This window comes from Panulirus ornatus, chromosome 52 (assembly GCF_036320965.1).
Source record: "Panulirus ornatus isolate Po-2019 chromosome 52, ASM3632096v1, whole genome shotgun sequence".
Lineage (NCBI taxonomy): Eukaryota > Metazoa > Arthropoda > Malacostraca > Decapoda > Palinuridae > Panulirus > Panulirus ornatus.
The window spans coordinates 12,703,888-12,725,346 of NC_092275.1; the positions used below are offsets into that span (position 1 = coordinate 12,703,888).

A 21,459-nucleotide genomic window follows, 5' to 3' on the forward strand; every position below is an offset into this window, starting at 1 on the left:
AGGTTATTCTCTTCGAATTACCTGTATGCCTTCTAACTCTTACCACATTAATCTGAGTTTCTGATATTGTCCACTCTCACAAACAGCCTTGAAAGGACCATATTTTGGGTCCACATGGTCTTGATCTCCTGAATGGGATGATGCAGAAAGTAGCAGTATGATTATGCACTCTTGAGTGCCCAGTGCACCCAGAAATCTCACATGTACCCACTTTTTCTGCTTCCTAGTGAGAATTCAGGCTTTCTCCTCCTTAGAAGTAAGAGCCACCCATCTTGAAGCACAGGTGGAAGAAATACAGTGCCAAGAAGTGAAATTCCCAAAATGAAGTGGCATCCAGGAAGAGTAAAGAAAGAGCATCCTTCCCTCAAGACAGCCTGAGACTCACTGATGTGGGTTGCTGGTACTCACACCATTAAAAACACCAGTTTCAGCAACCAGATTTACAATGATTGCACTCTGAGAGCATCATATGCTTCTACCCATTATAAACTTTAGCTATGTATCACCTTTGGAAATATATGGGGGGCAGAGGAAGATTTTTGTAGTCACTGTGGTAAAAATGGAAAAATATGTATGGCTGACACTGTGGTAACAGTGGAAAAATATGTATGGCTGACACTGGGGTAACAATGAAAAAATCTGTATGGCTATGATGAAATAAATTAGGTGATTTACTGTGCTCTGTGAAATAAGGGAGAATGTTCATTAAGTGAAAGATGATTTCTACTCAAAACTGAAGAATGCATTATTGGCCAATCCAGTATCTGGACTTGATATGGAAGACCTCTATCTATCTATATCTCTGATGCCTATTCCCACCTGGAATTCCCCCACAGAAATAGTCTTCATAACTAGTGAACTCAGTGCTGCTTCTTTGCTTCTAGTGCCTCATCCTTAATAGGCCACTGGCAGAGGGCAACTCTAGCACAGTGTTTACAGAGGCTTCTACCTAATCATCCTACTAACTACTACTCCCTAATCCTCCTGCCTAATGTTTCTACCTACTACCTCTACCTAATGCTCCTGGCTAAATGTCCCAAACTATTGCTTCAATTTATTGCTACTACTCTTTTGCCAAAAGGCAGGGCTAGTACACAGTGCTAATTATTACAACTAATATTTCCAATATAGTATTTAGCACTTCCACCTCTTTTTTTTTTTAAACCAGTCAATCACAGTCCTCAAAATTAAAATGGCATAGCTCCTCCGTGGTCTAAATGCCAGCTAACTAGCAGAAAAATCCTCTCTACACTTTGCACTATGATAGGTGATGAAGCCTAATCTTGTCTTAAGTGGAAAAAGTGAAAGCAGAAAAAGAGGAAGTGTGACAATTCAAAGATAGGAACCCATCATTGAAAACTCCTTCTCACATACACATACGGGTAATCACAAAAAGAAAAGCAATATGTTGTTGCTCCTGGAAGAGGTCCATAAAAATCATGTGACTGAATAAATCTAATATCTGTATTTCTCATCTCAAAATAATAATACAAATTCAATATTCTAAAAATCAAATTACTTAGAACTAAAATATTCCTTTATATATGGACTAGCATTTGAAACAGCAGATGCAAATAACATAAATATAACAGTAGAAGGATTATTTAACCAAAATAATGGTATAACTATCATGGAAGATCACAACAGCACTCACCACTTTAGGAAGAAAATCAATACAAAACTTAAATAGTTGGAGGGGATGTCCCTCCCACTCACTCTCTACCAGTTTTCAAAAATACATACATTCATCCCATATATTTCATATTTCTGCATTTAGCAGAGATGGTATCAAAACTTCGAGGGACTAATTTTTGTCTTCATTTAAAGACATTTTCAAGAAAAATATATCTGTGCATGGAATTATCTATGAAGGTCCTCATATGATATAATTTTTTTTTAACAACAAATAAATATATAAATAACACATCCAATATTTGCCAAAATATGGGGTGCCTGCATCTTTACTGACAAAGTCTCTTCCATTTTGATGCACTGATTAAAGAGTGACCAACCCCAGATATATATATATACGGTGGTCATTAATATGGAACTAGCTCTCCCTAGCTATACAATGTTACATTCTAGGGTGGACCATTACTCAGTAACTAATGGGCTTGTACATAATTAAGGTTAATGAAATACAGGTTGAACCTCTTTACTTCGGCAACCTTGGGACCTGGCCACTGCCGGACCACAGAAAATGCCAGAAAACAGAATTTGACCTCTAAGGGAATGCTCTATGTAAACATATGACACCAATACAGGGCAGATTCGTCAGCATTATGCACTTGTTCTGGGGCTAAGTTTTCCACTGCCACTAGCAGTGTAAATTCATCCACAAACTTTGATGCAGCTTTGTGATGAGTAGTTAATGTAACGAACGACCATAGGTTGGTAGTTGGTTGACTCTTGTTACTATTGTTGCTGTCAAAGCAGCCAACCCAAGCTGCATCATTCCCAGCCAGGCAACTGGCTCGAACACTCTCTCTCATCCTGTACATAATGCTGCTGGTTGTTTAATTGAGAACTGGCTTTTATCGATTCTTATAATTTGACCTTAGACTACAAGCTTCCATGTCAGACCTATGCTTTTCACTGCATAAAGCTTCCATGTCAGTACTACACTTTTCACCACACAACTATGTACTGAAATTCTATGTCTCCATTTAAACTTGTGTAGCCTTCCTTGCAAATATTCAATCATAGTCTAGCTTTAATTCTATGTGAAAAACTTTGGCCTGCTCAATGAGCATCTCCCCAGAAATGCTTACACCTTCATTACGTTGGAGCTTAAACCACTTTATAAGTGCACTGCCTAATTCTGTACTCTTTACTTTTGGCTCCTTTCAAAGTTTTCTTAAACTTTAAGATTTTCTGGGTTTCATTTTCAGCAAAAAACTGAATATAAGAAATTAACAAGACTGCTAATCAGCTCAGGCTGCCGTGTAAACAGATTTTGGTGCCTTAGTGCTGCTAACAGCGCCATCCTGGTGGCAGAATCACAAACTAATGTCAGCAGATTCAAAACGTACCAGACTATGGGAGTTACTGGACCACAGAGTGCCAAATTAGAGAGGTAAAACCTGTATTTGAATAACTAATATTCCAAAAATATGCTATGCATTGCATAAAAACTATTGTCTCTAAATCATCATACCTGCTACCACTTTATAGTCAAGCAGTTTTAGCAGCAATTTTTCTATGGTGATCACAAACAATATATAATGTTTCCGTCTTTACCACCACTCGGTCAACACTAAACAATTTCCTACAGCACAGTAGAAAGTATAAGGCTAAGATTTCAAAGTACTCTGCTAAAGTCATAGAAAAAATAATGGTTATGTCATAATACTTTGACACATTTACTGGTTCATCAATTTAGTTAAAATTGCTTAAATACTACTGCATATACCTACTGGGAACTTATGTCGTATCAGTAATATCATTCACAAAAATAATTTCATCATTCCTGTTTCTGTGCAGTTTTGAAAAATATGAATATAAGATATGTAAGTTTTAGAACCACTAGAGTATCTTGATCTGTTCTAACTTAATAGCTACTATCTTATGTAAGTTACACACAAAACTACTGCAACATCCTGTTTCCCATGGGAACTTACAGGGAACATTACAGCATACTTACATTAAGTGAACTAGACAAGTATTTCATACAACCTGTTGATAGAATAGCAACAGTAAATACAGACTGTTTTATATATATAAAAGAAAAAAAAAAATATATATATATATATAATCATATGGGAGGGTATTGATTGAGAGGGTGAAGGCATGTACAGAGCATCAGATTGGGGAAGAGCAGTAAGGTTTCAGAAGTGGTAGAGGATGTGTGGATCAGGTGTTTGCTTTGAAGAATGTATGTGAGAAATACTTAGAAAAGCAAATGGATTTGTATGTAGCATTTATGGATCTGGAGAAGGCATATGATAGAGTTGATAGAGATGCTCTGTGGAAGGTATTAAGAATATATGGTGTGGGAGGAAAGTTGTTAGAAGCAGTGAAAAGTTTTTATCGAGGATGTAAGGCATGTGTACGTGTAGGAAGAGAGGAAAGTGATTGGTTCTCAGTGAATGTAGGTTTGCGGCAGGGGTGTGTGATGTCTCCATGGTTGTTTAGTTTGTTTATGGATGGGGTTGTTAGGGAGGTAAATGCAAGAGTTTTGGAAAGAGGGGCAAGTATGAAGTCTGTTGGGGATGAGAGAGCTTGGGAAGTGAGTCAGTTGTTGTTCGCTGATGATACAGCGCTGGTGGCTGATTCATGTGAGAAACTGCAGAAGCTGGTGACTGAGTTTGGTAAAGTGTGTGGAAGAAGAAAGTTAAGAGTAAATGTGAATAAGAGCAAGGTTATTAGGTACAGTAGGGTTGAGGGTCAAGTCAATTGGGAGGTGAGTTTGAATGGAGAAAAACTGGAGGAAGTGAAGTGTTTTAGATATCTGGGAGTGGATCTGGCAGCGGATGGAACCATGGAAGCGGAAGTGGATCATAGGGTGGGGGAGGGGGGCGAAAATTCTGGGGGCCTTGAAGAATGTGTGGAAGTCGAGAACATTATCTCGGAAAGCAAAAATGGGTATGTATGAAGGAATAGTGGTTCCAACAATGTTGTATGGTTGCGAGGCGTGGGCTATGGATAGAGTTGTGCGCAGGAGGATGGATGTGCTGGAAATGAGATGTTTGAGGACAATGTGTGGTGTGAGGTGGTTTGATCAAGTGAGTAACGTAAGGGTAAGAGAGATGTGTGGAAATAAAAAGAGCGTGGTTGAGAGAGCAGAAGAGGGTGTTTTGAAGTGGTTTGGGCACATGGAGAGGATGAGTGAGGAAAGATTGACCAAGAGGATATATGTGTCGGAGGTGGAGGGAACAAGGAGAAGAGGGAGACCAAATTGGAGGTGGAAAGATGGAGTGAAAAAGATTTTGTGTGATCGGGGCCTGAACATGCAGGAGGGTGAAAGGAGGGCAAGGAATAGAGTGAATTGGAGCGATGTGGTATACCGGGGTTGACGTGCTGTCAGTGGATTGAATCAAGGCATGTGAAGCGTCTGGGTTAAGCCATGGAAAGCTGTGTAGGTATGTATATTTGCGTGTGTGGACGTATGTATATACATGTGTATGGGGGGGGTTGGGCCATTTCTTTCGTCTGTTTCCTTGCGCTACCTCGCAAACGCGGGAGACAGCGACAAAGTATAATAAATAAATAAATATAAATATTTAGTCACCCCCTTTTTTAATGAATTCCACTGCAATACCATCCAAACCCACGCCTTGCCAGCTTTCATCTTCCGCAAAGCTTTTACTACTTCTTCTCTGTTTACCAAATCTTTCTCCCTAACCCTCTCACTTTGCACACCATCTCGACCAAAACACCCTATATCTGCCACTATATCATCAAACACTCTCAACAAACCTTCAAAATATGCACTCCATCTCCTTCTCACATCACCACTACTTGTTATCACCTCCCCATTAGCCCCCTTCACTGATCTTCCCATTTGTTCCCTTGTCTTATGCACTTTATTTACCTCCTTCCAAAACATCTTTTTATTCTCCCTAAAATTTAATGATACCCTCTCACCACAACTCTCATTTGCCCTCTTTTTCACCTCTTGCACCTTTCTCTTGACCTCCTGCCTCTTTCTTTTATGCATCTCCCACTCATTTGCATTATTTCCCTGCAAAAATCATCCAAATACCTCTCTCTTCTCTTTTACTAATAATCTTACTTCTTCATCCCACCACTCATTACCCTTTCTAATCTGCCCACCTCCCACACTTCTCATGCCACAAGCATCTTTTGCGCAAGCCATCACTGCTTCCCTAAATACATCCCATTCCTCCCCCACTCCTCTTATGTCCTTTGTTCTCACCTTTTTCCATTCTGTACTCAGTCTCTCCTCGTACTTCCTCACACAAGTCTCCTTCCCAAGCTCACTTACTCTCACCATTCTCTTCACCCCAACATTCTCTCTTCTTTTCTGAAAACCTCTACAAATCTTCACTTTCACCTCCACAAGATAATGATCAGACATCCCTCCAGTTGCACCTCTCAGCACATTAACATCCAAAAGTCTCTCTTTCACGCGCCTATCAATTAACACGTAATTCAATAACGCTCTCTGGCCATCTCTCCTACTTACATACATATACTTATGTATATCTCTCTTTTTACTCCTTCTTCTGTTTCCCCTTTTAGAAAGTTAAAATTCAAGGAGGGGAGGGTTTCTAGCCCCCTGCTCCTGTCCCCTTTAATCGACACATGAGGAATATGTGGGAAGTATTCTTTCTCCCCTATCCCCAGGGATAATATAGTGCAGTGAAATTTATTAAAAAAGGGGGTGACTGTATTGTTGACTGGTTGGTAAGGTTATTTAATGTATGTATGATTCATGGTGAGGTGCCTGAGGATTGGTGGAATGTGTGCATAGTGCCATTGTACAAAGGCAAAGGGAATAAGAGTGAGTGCTCAAATTAGAGAGGTATAAGTTTGTTGAGTATTCCTGGTAAATCATATGGGAGGGTAATGATTGAGAGGGTGAAGGCATGTACAGAGCATCAGATTGGGGAAGAGCAGTGTGGTTTCAGAGGTGGTAGAGGATGTGTGGATCATGTGTTTGCTTTGAAGAATGTATGTGAGAAATACTTAGAAAAGCAAATGGATTTGTATGTAGCATTTATGGATCTGGAGAAGGCATATGATAGAGTTGATAGAGATGCTCTGTGGAAGGTACCAAGAATATATGGTGTGGGAGGCAAGTTGTTAGAAGCAGTGAAAACTTTTTATCGAGGATGTAAGGCATGTGTATGTGTAGGAAGAGAGGAAAGTGATTGGTTCTCAGTGAATGTAGGTTTGTGGCAGGGGTGTGTGATGTCTCCATGGTTGTTTAATTTGTTTATGGATGGGGTTGTTAGGGAGGTGAATGCAAGAGTTTTGGAAAGAGGGGCAAGTATGAAGTCTGTTGGGGATGAGAGAGCTTGGGAAGTGAGTCAGTTGTTGTTCGCTGATGATACAGCGCTGGTGGCTGATTCATGTGAGAAACTGCAGAAGCTGGTGACTGAGTTTGGTAAAGTGCGTGAAAGAAGAAAGTTAAGAGTAAATGTGAATACGAGCAAGGTTATTAGGTACAGTAGGGTTGAGGGTCAAGTCAATTGGGAGGTAAGTTTGAATGGAGAAAGACTGGAGGAAGTAAAGTGTTTTAGATATCTGGGAGTGGATCTGGCGGCAGATGGAGCCATGGAAGCAGAGGTGAATCATAGGGTGGAGGAGGGGGCGAAAATCCTGGGAGCCTTGAAGAATGTGTGGAAGTTGGGAGCATTATCTCCGAAAGCAAAAATGGGTATGTTTGAAGGAATAGTGGTTCCAACAATGTTGTATGGTTGCAAGGCATGGGCTATGGATAGAGTTGTGCGCAGGAGGGTGGATGTGCTGGAAATGAGATGCTTGAGGAAAATGTGTGGTGTGAGGTGGTTTGATCGAGTAAGTAATGTAAGGGTAAGAGAGATGTGTGGAAATAAAAAGAGCGTGGTTGAGAGAGCAGAAGAGGGTGTTTTGAAATGGTTTGGGCACATGGAGAGAATGAGTGAGGAAAGATTGACCAAGAGGATATATGTGTCGGAGGTGGAGGGAACGAGAAGTGGGAGACCAAATTGGAGGTGGAAAGATGGAGTGAAAAAGATTTTGAGTGATCGGGCCTGAACATGCAGGAGGGTGAAAGGCGGGCAAGGAATAGAGTGAATTGGAACGATGTGGTATACCGGGGTCGACGTGCTGTCAATGGATTGAATCAAAGCATGTGAAGCGTCTGGGGTAAACCATGGAAAGTTGTGTGGGGCCTGGATGTGGAAAGGGAGCTGTGGTTTCGGGCATTATTGCATGACAGCTAGAGACTGAGTGTGAACAAATGGGGCCTTTGTTGTCTTTTCCTAGCGCTACGTCGCACACATGAGGGGGGAGGTGGATGTTATTCCATGTGTGGCGAGGTGGCGATGGGAATGAATAAAGGCAGACAGTGTGAATTGTGTGCATGTGTATATATGTATATGTCTGTGTGTGTATATATATGTGTACATTGAGATGTATGGGTATGTATATTTGCATGTGTGGACGTGTATGTATATACATGTGTATGGGGGTGGGTTGGGCCATTTCTTTCATCTGTTTCCTTGTGCTACCTCGCAAGCGCGGGACACAGCGACAAAGCAAAATAAAAAAAAAAATAATATATATATATACATATGCTATCCACCTACTTTTATTACCTTTACATATAGTAACATTTTCATAGTGTCTTGCTTATCTGCTGGTCATTTAGATGTGCCTCTTTTACTCTTTCTTTTTTTTTCATCACTTAGCATGCAACTTCAAATATATTCAATGATTATATAAGTGAACCCTCTTCAGATTACCAGATATGGATTGCAAGACAGATATGCATGTGCAATAAATTCAATATGACTCTCAGATACTTGTAAACTATTATTACCTATTCTCATCTGATTTCAAATCCATTATACCTGAAAAATTAGCAATGTAGAACCCCTAAATCATTGAATGTTAAAAGCATTTTCTCATGAAACATGTAAAAATATGGGTTTCCCAATTTGGTGAAATTATTATCTCCCTACTGATAAGCACAAAGATCTTTAGCTGGCTGTCCTTAAGACCCAGGCCAGAGGCATAAAACTAGCTGCTGTTTCCCACAATTTCTGTGTGGAAACCAACCATATAAGGAATGAAAATTATGATAATTTCATTGTATAGCGAATCTAGAGGATTTTTCTCTATCTTCTGTCTTTTCCTTTTTCCATTACCTATCTATCTTTATCCTTTACGTAGCAGGATCAGTTCTGGTGCCCATACGAGTGGGTGCAATAGAAATACTCTTTTATGAAGAGTAAGAAAATTTACTCAAAAATTATAATAATTACCTTTGTGTTGTCTTCAACCAATGCTGAAAGAGAGAAAGATGTGTTGTTGCTCCATTTTCTTTCTTCCTCCAAAATTTGGCTTCACACTCTACTCTTATTTCTCAAGAGTTGCAGTGTTGATGTTGGATAAAACGTATTTTTTTCAAAAATTTTACACCACACATACTAAAAATAAGTGTGGGGAGAAATGCCTGGCATGTGTGGGAAGGAAACAGGGGATTTTGTTTCTCTCTCTTGAACGTGGTTTCACACTCAACTCGTTTCATACACCAATATGGCACTGGTGGCGAACAACATGTAAACTGGAAACATTACACTACTCACACTAAAAATGAGTATTAGAAGGGTGAGTAGCTGGTATATGTGGAAAGGATATTGGATGTGTTTCTCTTTGAAAGTATTCTACCTCTTTACCATAGTACTCCAGATCCTATGAATAGATAGAGAGAAAATTAGGTGCAATTGTTATTTAACTTTTTCACATGAACAAAGACCTAACATAAGGTTGGTGGGGATGCAGGTTCTAGTCTCCCTTCGCCTTGTGTAATCCTGCTAAAATCATTCCTAAGTCACTTATTTCTTCACCTTTCTCTTGTTATTCTTCTTCACTTTCCTCAGCAAATGATAATTAGTATAAATGTTCCTCCTCATTACTTAAGTTATTCATCAGTCTATGTATTTTCCACAAGGTTACCATAAATGCAAAACCTGCATGTCATTAGCCAAGAAGCATAATGGTGACTGACTGAGTACTATGGAGAGAAGGATTTTTTGCACACCTGCCTGGAGATGAACAAGACCTCTATAGGCAACTAATGGTACAGTAAGTAGTTGGGTATCTAAACAGTGGTGGGGAAAATTAAATCACCATGTGATAACAACTGGTTTCCCCCTATCAGATTGTCAGATGATAATGCCTCTCATGGAATGGTAAAGGATCAGATCTACAAAAACCCTAGGAGCTTACACTAATCCTTTTGGCATGTTAGAAAAAAATCTGTCAGTTGTATTGGGAAAATTATCAAAAGTGATCATGTCTATATACAAGTTCCTAAAATGTGTGAGGCTTTATGGTAAAGATGCTGAAATTTTTGGAAAATTCATATTGATTAAAGTCAGTACAAAGCAGACAAGCTGGTCTTAAAACGTAAGAATAACAAAAGGCATATATGTAATTCAAACACTTTCCTAATGTTTGATATCATTTAGGTAGTTAGATCCAATACTTCTAAATTAGGAGACTCACTATTTTTTCTCTGTAAAAGTGTAATAAACATTCTTTACTCTAATTCATTCTAAAATATTAGTTTGATTTTAAGGATGAAAATTCATATCGTTACCAAAAACAGAGCAATGTGACTGTCTGAGGGATCACTTGCTCAGTTGGGGGTTAAAAACATTCTAAAAATGAGGTAAATCCATTAGGATTTACCCCCTAAAATAAATGAGCAGATGTTCATTTACAGGACTTTAAAACCTTAAAAAACTAAAAGACCTGTGACATAATGGTGAGGAAGTAAGATGGAACCAAGTAACCTCTTACCTCCATGCACTAACTGCTGGTGCTTTCATCTTGAATCTGGTACTACTGTCTGGCTTGAAGAAAAAAATAAATGATGCTCGTGTAGCTCTGCTTAGTAGAGGGTTGGATGCAGCAATTTTAAAAAGGGAAGCAAGTATTGGGATAAGGCAGTTAAGTTACTAGTGAAAGAAAAAAGAGGAGTGTATGGCCAATAACTGAGGAGTGCAAGTGAAAGGAAGATGCTTGAGAGAAAGTGGCAGGAGATCAGAAGAAAAATGCTGTGGTAAAAAAAGAGAAGAAAAAAAAGGCAAATAACAGATGGGGTGAGACAGTATCAACAAACTTTAGCAAGAACAAGACAATGTTTCGAAAGAAGAATAGTGTGATGAGAACATGAGAACTAATGACAGCATCAGTGAAAGAAGCAGAAGTGGAAACAGGCAAAAAAGAGGTAAAGAGAAGATGGAATAAGTATCCTGAGACTTTAGAATGTTAGATAAATTGTGATATATGTGGGGGTGCATGGGATAGATTAATGTGTGTAATGAAAATCATGGTGTAAAAGAAAAATTGATGAAAGTCTTGTATAAGTCGAAGCATGGCAAAGCAGCTGAAGTGGATGGGACTACAATTGAATTTCTCTACAAAATAGGTGACAGTGCTGATGATTTTGTAGTCACAATTTTCAGTGTATGTACAGCCCAAAGTGAAGTGCTTGAGGATTTGTGGACTGCCTCGGGGAACAAACGTGAGTGCTTGAATTACAGAAGTAAAAGTCAGCTGAGTATACCTAAAGAGGTACAAGAAAGAGCCATGATTGCGAGTGGTAGCATACACAGAGTATCAGACTAAGAGATAGCAATGTGGATTCAAGGTTGTTACTCTATCCAAAGTATGCATCACAACCTCCTGCATGTTCACACCTTGATCCTTCATGCATCTTTCACTCCAACTTTCCACCTCCTGGGTTTTCCCATTTCCTGTATCCCCTCTTGCTCATTAAAAGTTGAAAGAAACAGAAACCATTCTCAAGAAAATACAAATTAGAGAAAAAATTATAGTAGGCTGACCATCACAAAAAATGAGGCAATGCCATACTGAAGAAGCTGATGGCAGTGGTGGCTACAGGTACACTAGCCTTCAGATTATGTCCAAGTACTTACTTATGTATCATGTCCAACAAAAGCCATAAATAAAAAACAAAAATAACCATCTAGCCCATAAACTAAAAGCCAGAAACAAAACTGACAATGTAACAAGCAGCAAGATCTGAACAACTGCAATACACAAGTGTAAGTGAATGTGGGTAATAGGTGTTCTATCCAACCTCACCTCTACACCATGATATCATGAACCTGGACACATTGCTTTGAGTGAATTAAGTTTCATGATGATCAAAGATGATGAATTCTCATGGATAAACCTCACTCTGGGGGAAAAAAATTAACCACCAATCCCCAACCTGAGCAAATTCTCCCTATATGTTCAACAGGCTCTTTCCATAGGTGAGAAATGTATCAAGTAAGACAAAAAAAACATGTATATAAGGTGTACTATCTTTAGTTTCATACTAAGAGCCTTGCAAAACTTAACTGGAATGCAGAATAAGAGATAATCAAAACACCTGCTACGTGCCTAAGCATGATTAATCTAATCATAAAAGATCTTTAGGGTATCAGCAATTTGAACTGACAAGGAGCTACAAGTTGAGCAACTCACAAGTGGAATATAGGAAAAAAATATCTCCATATAATGATTTTATAATCTTACCAACTGGGCAGATAAAAGAATACTCCACATAATGATGTATGAAAAACCTAAGCACACCATAATGCAATGTCAAGTGTTCAAATTCTCCATCAATCACTCTGCACAATTACTCATTAGGTATGAAAAAATATGTTTCCACATATACAGAGTAATACAATACATAATGCATTAAAATAGATGAGCATCTTAAATTTTGGATCTAGGCCGCCTTGTCTGTACCACACAATCTGTGAAGAAGAAAAAATTCTTGTATATCTTCTCATCTTATTATTACACTTAGTATGTCTTCATATAACTCATCTAACTAAACATGCTTGATAATCATTTTCTATATATTCTAACAGCTGTTTCCATATAGCTCATTCACTAAAAATTTTACAAAAAATCATCACTCATGAAAAGTTTCAAGATAATAAGAAACTAAACTGGAAGGAAGTGAAAAAGGAACGAGGTGGATGTAAGAAAGGAAATGTTGATGTGAGAAGCAAGGAAGGGGAAATGCTGAATCAAAAGAAGGAAGTGAAAAGATGGAAAGAGTATTTTGAAGAATGGATAAATGTGGGAGATGGGGAAACAGCAGTTGTTACATGCATGGGTATGAAGGAGGGAAGGAAGAGGATACAAATGCAGGGGCCTATAACAAAGAGGGAGGTAATAATAAGGCTGAAGGTCGGAATGGCACCTGGAGTAGATGGGATTATAGCTGAAATGCTGAAGTATGGAGAACCTGTGATAGAGTGGATGCATCTTATATGTAATCTAGCATGGAAACAGAAGGTTGTGCCTGAGGAATGGGTGAAAGTTATGACTGTTCCTTTATTTAAAGGAAAAGGTGCAAAGGATGTTTGTAGCAATAATAAGAGAATAAGTCTGTTAAGTATAACAGGAAAAGTGTATGCAAGAATATTAATTGACAAGAGTAATGGAAATGAATGAATGCAGAATAAAATAAGAGCAAGAGAGTTTTAGGAAAGGCAGGGGATGTGTGGATCAGATTTTTGTAGTAAAGATGACCATGGAAAAGTATTTAGCAAAAGATAAGAAGTTGTATGCAGCTTTTACAGATCTAGAGAAACTGTATGACAGTCAACTGGAAAGCTTTGTGAAACATGTTAAGGATATATGGTATAGATGGAAAACTGTTAGATGGTGTAAAAGCCTTCTACTGAGGAGCAAATGTGTTTCTAAAAGGGATGGAGAGCTGAGCAAAAGTTTTGGGATATATGTAGGTGTAAGGAAGGGCTGTGTGATGTCACCATGGCTTTTTAATTTGTGTATGGATGGGGTTGTTAGGGAGATAAAGGCAAGAGTTTTGGAGAGAGGGGCAAGTATGCAGTCTGTTGTGGAGGGCTTGGGAAGCGGGTCAGTTGTTGTTAGCAGATGATACAGCGCTGGTGGCTGATTCGGGTGAGATACTGAAGAAGCTGGTCAATGAGTTTGGTAAAGTGTGTGAAAGAAGAAAGCTGAGAGTAAATGTGAATAAGAGCAAGGTTATTAGGTTCAGTAGGGTTGAGGGACAAGTGAACTGGGAGGTAAGTTTGAACGAGGAAAAAATGGAGGAAGTGAAGTGTTTCAGATATCTGGGAGTGGATTTTGCAGCAGATGGAACCAGGGAAGCGGAAGTGAGTCACAGGGTGGGGGAGGGGGCAGAGGTTCTATGAGCGTTGAAGAATGTGTGGAAGGAAAGAACATTATCTCGGAGAGCAAAAATGGGTATGTTTGAAGGAACAGTGGTTCCAACAATTTTATATGGTTGCAAGGCATAGGCTATAGATAGGGTTCTGCGGAGGAGGGTGGATGTGTTGGAAATGAGATGTCTGAGGACAATATGTGGTACAAGGTGGCTTGATCGAGTAAGTAATGAAAGGGTAAGAGAGATATGTGGTAATAAAAAGAGTGTGGTTGAGAGGGCAGAAGAGGGTGTATGAAATGGTCTGGTCAGAAGGAGAGAATGAGTGAGGAAAGACTGACAAGAGGATATATGTGTCAGAGGTGGAGGAAACAAGAAGTGGGAGACCAAACTGGAGGTGGAAGGATGGAGTGAAAAAGATTTTGAGCAATCGGAGCCTGAACATAAAGGAGGGTGAAAGGTGTGCAAGAAATAGAGTGAATTGGAATGATGTGGTATACTGGGGACGACGTGCGGTCAATGGATTGAACCAGGGCATGTGAAGTGTCTGGGGTAAACCATGGAAAGTTCTGTGGGGCCTGGATGTGGAAAGGGAGCTGTGGTTTTGTTGCATTACACATGACAGCTAGAGACTGAGTGTGAACGAATGGGGCCTTTGTTGTCTTTTCCTAACACTACTTCACACGTGTGGAGGAGGGGGGTGCCATTTCATGTGTGGTGGGGTGGCGACAGGAATGGACGAAGGCAGCAAGTATGAATATGTGCATGTGTATATATGTATATGTCTGTGTTTCTATTTGTATGTATACGTTGAAATGTATAGGTATGTATATGTGCATGTGTGGGTGTGTATGTATATACATGTGTATGCGGGTGGGTTGGGCCATTCTTTTATATGTTTCCTTGCGCTACCTTGCTAATGCTGGAGACAGCAACAAAGTATAATAATAATAATAATAATTTTTTTTTTTTTTTTTGCTTTGTCGCTGTCTCCCGCGTTTGCGAGGTAGCGCAAGGAAACAGACGAAAGAAATGGCCCAACCCACCCCCATACACATGTATATACATACGTCCACACACGCAAATATACATACCTACACAGCTTTCCATGGTTTACCCCAGACGCTTCACATGCCTTGATTCAATCCACTGACAGCACGTCAACCCCGGTATACCACATCGCTCCAATTCACTCTATTCCTTGCCCTCCTTTCACCCTCCTGCATGTTCAGGCCCCGATCACACAAAATCTTTTTCACTCCATCTTTCCACCTCCAATTTGGTCTCCCTCTTCTCCTCGTTCCCTCCACCTCCGACACATATATCCTCTTGGTCAATCTTTCCTCACTCATTCTCTCCATGTGCCCAAACCATTTCAAAACACCCTCTTCTGCTCTCTCAACCACGCTCTTTTTATTTCCACACATCTCTCTTACCCTTACGTTACTTACTCGATCAAACCACCTCACACCACACATTGTCCTCAAACATCTCATTTCCAGCACATCCATCCTCCTGCGCACAACTCTATCCATAGCCCATGCCTCGCAACCATACAACATTGTTGGAACCACTATTCCTTCAAACACACCCATTTTTGCTTTCCGAGATAATGTTCTCGACTTCCACACATTCTTCAAGGCTTACAGAATTTTCGCCCCCTCCCCTACCCTATGATCCACTTCCGCTTCCATGGTTCCATCCGCTGCCAGATCCACTCCCAGATATCTAAAACACTTCACTTCCTCCAGTTTTTCTCCATTCAAACTCACCTCCCAATTGACTTGACCCTCAACCCTACTGTACCTAATAACCTTGCTCTTATTCACATTTACTCTTAACTTTCTTCTTTCACACACTTTACCAAACTCAGTCACCAGCTTCTGCAGTTTCTCACATGAATCAGCCACCAGCGCTGTATCATCAGCGAACAACAACTGACTCACTTCCCAAGCTCTCTCATCCACAACAGACTTCATACTTGCCCCTCTTTCCAAAACTCTTGCATTCACCTCCCTAACCACCCCATCCATAAACAAATTAAACAACCATGGAGACATCACACACCCCTGCCGCAAACCTACATTCACTGAGAACCAATCACTTTCCTCTCTTCCTACACGTACACATGCCTTACATCCTCGATAAAAACTTTTCACTGCTTCTAACAACTTGCCTCCCACACCATATATTCTTAATACCTTCCACAGAGCATCTCTATCAACTCTATCATATGCCTTCTCCAGATCCATAAATGCTACATACAAATCCATTTGCTTTTCTAAGTATTTCTCACATACATTCTTCAAAGCAAACACCTGATCCACACATCCTCTACCACTTCCGAAACCACACTGCTCTTCCCCAATCTGATGCTCTGTACATGCCTTCACCCTCTCAATCAATATCCTCCCATATAATTTACCAGGAATACTCAACAAACTTATACCTCTGTAATTTGAGCACTCACTCTTATCCCCTTTGCCTTTGTACAATGGCACTATGCACGCATTCCGCCAATCCTCAGACACCTCACCATGAGTCATACATACATTAAATAACCTTACCAACCAGTCAACAATACAGTCACCCCCTTTTTTAATAAATTCCACTGCAATACCATCCAAACCTGCTGCCTTGCCGGCTTTCATCTTCCGCAAAGCTTTTACTACCTCTTCTCTGTTTACCAAATCATTTTCCCTAACCCTCTCACTTTGCACACCACCTCGACCAAAACACCCTATATCTGCCACTCTATCATCAAACACATTCAACCAACCTTCAAAATACTCACTCCATCTCCTTCTCACATCACCACTACTTGTTATCACCTCCCCATTTGCGCCCTTCACGGAAGTTCCCATTTGCTCCCTTGTCTTACGCACTTTATTTACCTCCTTCCAGAACATCTTTTTATTCTCCCTAAAATTTAATGATACTCTCTCACCCCAACTCTCATTTGCCCTTTTTTTCACCTCTTGCACCTTTCTCTTGACCTCCTGTCTCTTTCTTTTATACATCTCCCACTCAATTGCATTTTTTCCCCTGCAAAAATCGTCCAAATGCCTCTCTCTTCTCTTTCACTAATACTCTTACTTCTTCATCCCACCACTCACTACCCTTTCTAATCAACCCACCTCCCACTCTTCTCATGCCACAAGCATCTTTTGCGCAATCCATCACTGATTCCCTAAATACATCCCATTCCTCCCCCACTCCCCTTACTTCCATTGTTCTCACCTTTTTCCATTCTGTACTCAGTCTCTCCTGGTACTTCCTCACACAAGTCTCCTTCTCAAGCTCACTTACTCTCACCACCCTCTTCACCCCAACATTCACTCTTCTTTTCTGAAAACCCATGCAAATCTTCACCTTAGCCTCCACAAGATAATGATCAGACATCCCTCCAGTTGCACCTCTCAGCACATTAACATCCAAATAATAATAATATCTTATATTTTATTTTCCTTTGTCGCTGTCTCCCGCGTTTGCGAGGTAGCGCAAGGAAACAGACAAAAGAAATGGCCCAACCCACCCCCATACACATGTATATACATACACGTCCACACACGCAAATATACATACCCATACATTTCAATGTACACATATATATAAACACACAGACACATACATATATACCCATGCACACAATTCACACTGTCTGCCTTTATTCATTCCCATCGCCACCTCGCCACACATGGAATAACATCCCCCTACCCCCTCATGTGTGCGAGGTAGTGCTAAGAAAAGACAACAAAGGCCCCATTTGTTCACACTCAGTCTCTAGCTGTCATGCAATTATGCCCGAATAATAATAATAATAATAATATATGGATGGAGTGATAAGACAGATAAAAACAATGACAAGTTGCAGAAGGCTATTAGTGTGTTTTCTGATGTATGTATGCAGAGGATATTGAAGGTAAATGCAAGGAAAAGTAAAGTAATTGTGTTTGCAAGGAAACAGAATGAAAGTATGGATTTCATAAAACCATACAGAATGAAGGAAGAAAATGTACTACATTGTGCTGAGGATGAAGGGGAAAAAGACTGGATGAAGCAAGGGAACTTAAGTATTTGGAAGTTATCTTGGGTAAGTTTGGTGATATGGGAGGAGAGATAAGGGAGAGAGCAGTGCAGGGTAGAAGAGTCATTGGGTCCCTTAATAGTATAATGAAGGGTAGAGGTGTAAATATGGAAGTGAAGAGAGGATTAAGGGACAGCATAGTCCTCCTAATCCTGACCTATGCAGCCAAAACATGGACATGGGATGACGCAAAAAGGTCAAGAATCCATGCTGTGGAAATGAGCTATTTGAGACAAGCATGTGGTGTGACTAGATGGAATGAAGAAAGAAATGAAAGGGTGTATGAGAGACATGGTATGGCAAGGAATGCAAAAGGAATGAACTTTGTAGCGGTAGAATGGGTGAAACATAATACCTTGAGGTGATTTGGGCATGTGGAAAGAATACAAGACTGGGAATTTACAAGGAGAGTTTATAATAGTACAATTGAAGGGGTCAGTATGAGTGGAAGACCACCTGTGACATGGGAAAATAGGGTGGAGGAATACTGATTGAGAGAAACAGAGGAAGAATGAAAGGAATGATGTATGCGAGGGAGGCATGTAAGGACAAGGATAAGTGGAGACTCTTTTGCCACGGCCACCCCTTGATGGAAGTTCCTGGAGGGAATGGGCATCAGATATATGGATAGATTTATCATACCCAGCTACAGACTCAGCAAAAAACTAAACAATAACCATTTGAAATATGGCTTTCATGCATTTGGTTTAATCTAAGGAACAAATGTTGCTACTAATATATGGAGATAACATATGTCTGGCAGCATAGTTTATTCTTAGGAATTACATGAAATTATCTGCCACCTTAGTTACCCTGTAGTATTGACAGGAGAGATGTAAATTTTACCTCTACCAGTGACTAATCATAGGTTCTAAGAAATTGTCCTGGGAAGAAAAACCCATAATCATGCGTGGAAGCAAGAAAATGTCTACAAGCAAAATTTCAAGAATTTATTGGCACTACAGAGTTCACCTATTTGTATTTTTATAAATCTATATCTCTGATGCCCTACCTAATGTGTCTAACTTAAGTTCTACCTAATACTCCTAACTAACACTAATGCTCAAGTTCACCATCCAGATACTATTTTTCTCTTCCATGTAACATCATTCCTCCCCGAACAGCAGGATCTGGTTGAACTAGGAAGACTAGTAAGGTGACTGATAACCCAATAGGGATGGGTCTTTCAAAACCTTATGCTTCATCATGTTATCATTCATCTTCCTAATGTTCCAAGGTTGATAAGACACAGTTTTTTGTGAAGGGATGATGTCCAAAGGAAGTTGCCTGGATGGTGAACTTGGTCCCGCTAGTACTTCCTGAAATCTTGCATGTAGACACACTTCCTTGCTTCCCTAGCAAGAATACAGGCCTTTCTTTCCTGGGATAATTTCTTAGAACCCATGGTTAGTTACTGGTAGAGGAAGAATATCAACTCAAAAATAGCAAAAATATCACTAAATACAAGGATTGTGAGCAAAAGTTGCATCCCTTCATTACCAATATCAGGGGCAACTGAGACAGCAAACCATGTCATCTGACTTTTAAGTTGATGCCAGACATATGAAATCCTCACCATAAGAAAGAAACAGGATTTGTTCTGCAAATAAAAACTGACATATGAAAGCCTTATTCTAAATGGTTATCAGTGGATTTTTGGGAAAGATTGTTTCCCACAAATGATACCTCAAATTCAAAGCTGCATGGTGCATGTGAAATCTTCCTTAACTTCTTTAACACCAGCCACTTACATACTTTCATGTTAGACCCTATGCCAATACTGAAAACAATTGCTAACAAATTCTGTATGATGGCTTAGTTATCTAGTAATAAGAATATAAAAATAAAGTTACATTTAGTTGTAAAAATTAAACATGTCATCTGCATGCCCTAAAAGAACAGTGTGCATCAGAAAGAAGTTTACTTCACTAGCATACACATGGTATCAGAAGAAAGAGCAAAACATCAGAAAATAAAGAGGCAGTGAAAGTAGAGTTAAACCATGAAATGGAAAGAAGCAATTGTGAAGAAGAATGTGAGTTTTGAATTCATATGGCAGACCACCAAGTGATAATGCACAGTAACTGGCTACAAAGAGGGGCCATCAAGGGGAAAAAGGGCTATCATGAGTAACTAAGAGCATCCAGTATATAATTTTTTTTTTTTCTTTTTTTTTTTTTTTTTATACTTTGTCGCTGTCTCCCGCGTTTGCGAGGTAGCGCAAGGAAACAGACAAAAGAAATGGCCCAACCCCCCCATACACATGTACATACACACGTCCACACACGCAAATATACATACCTACACAGCTTTCCATGGTTTACCCCGGACGCTTCACATGCCTTGATTCAATCCACTGACAGCACGTCAACCCCTGTATACCACATCGCTCCACTTCACTCTATTCCTTGCCCTCCTTTCACCCTCCTGCATGTTCAGGCCCCGATCACACAAAATCCTTTTCACTCCATCTTTCCACCTCCAATTTGGTCTCCCTCTTCTCCTCGTTCCCTCCACCTCCGACACATATATCCTCTTGGTCAATCTTTCCTCACTCATTCTCTCCATGTGCCCAAACCATTTCAAAACACCCTCTTCTGCTCTCTCAACCATGCTCTTTTTATTTCCACACATCTCTCTTACCCTTACGTTACTTACTCGATCAAACCACCTCACACCACACATTGTCCTCAAACATCTCATTTCCAGCACATCCATCCTCCTGCGCACAACTCTATCCATAGCCCACGCCTCGCAACCATACAACATTGTTGGAACTACTATTCCTTCAAACATACCCATTTTTGCTTTCCGGGATAATGTTCTCGACTTCCACACATTTTTCAAGGCTCCCAAAATTTTCGCCCCCTCCCCCACCCTATGATCCACTTCCGCTTCCATGGTTCCATCCGCTGACAGATCATGCATAAAAAAATACCACAACATCTAAGCACAAGATAAATGAATGACAGATTAACAGAGTTATCCTCAAAGATTTCAATACCATTCTTTTTTTATATTTTCATGCAAGCCATTCTTTCAAGTCAAGGGAATCTGCCCATCTAAGATTCACAGATATGGTAATGGAAATGAGTGTAGCTAGTTATAGGCCCTCAAGTCTTGAGATTCTATAAAAAAAAATATGAAAAAGTCTCCACACACAGAACTCCGATAATACCAAATTTTGTTAGAATACTTAACTTATATATTATTTCATAGCTTGACTTAATGAAAAAGACTATCCTCTTTACCATTTGTTTCCTTTAATGCCATTTCCTTTTCTTTGGTGACTTTTTTTTTTTCAAAATATTCGCCATTTCCCACATTAGCAAGGTAGTGTTAAGAACAGAGGACTGGGCCTTTGAGGGAATATCCTCACCTGGCCCCCTTCTCTGTTCCTTTTTTTTGGAAAATTGAAAAACACGAGAAGGGAGGATTTCCAGCCCCCCCCGCTCCCTCCCCTTTTAGTCGCCTTCTACGACACGCAGAGAATACGTGGGAAGTATTCTTTCTC

At 39.9% G+C, this 21,459-nt stretch overlaps 1 long non-coding RNA gene across 5 annotated transcripts in view; it reads right to left on the reverse strand.

Moving 5' to 3' along the window:
• Positions 1–1,445: 1,445 nt before the first annotated feature.
• The window catches only part of LOC139765073 (uncharacterized), a 30,970-nt gene continuing 10,956 nt past the window's right edge, over positions 1,446–21,459 (reverse strand). For 4 of the 5 annotated variants that reach the window (XR_011716559.1, XR_011716562.1, XR_011716563.1 and 1 more), the window contains exon 3: positions 8,167–12,455. This is a non-coding gene — a long non-coding RNA (uncharacterized lncRNA). Of the gene's footprint in view, positions 3,676–8,166; positions 12,456–21,459 lie in introns of those variants that run through there. The other variant, XR_011716560.1, reaches the window with a different exon arrangement.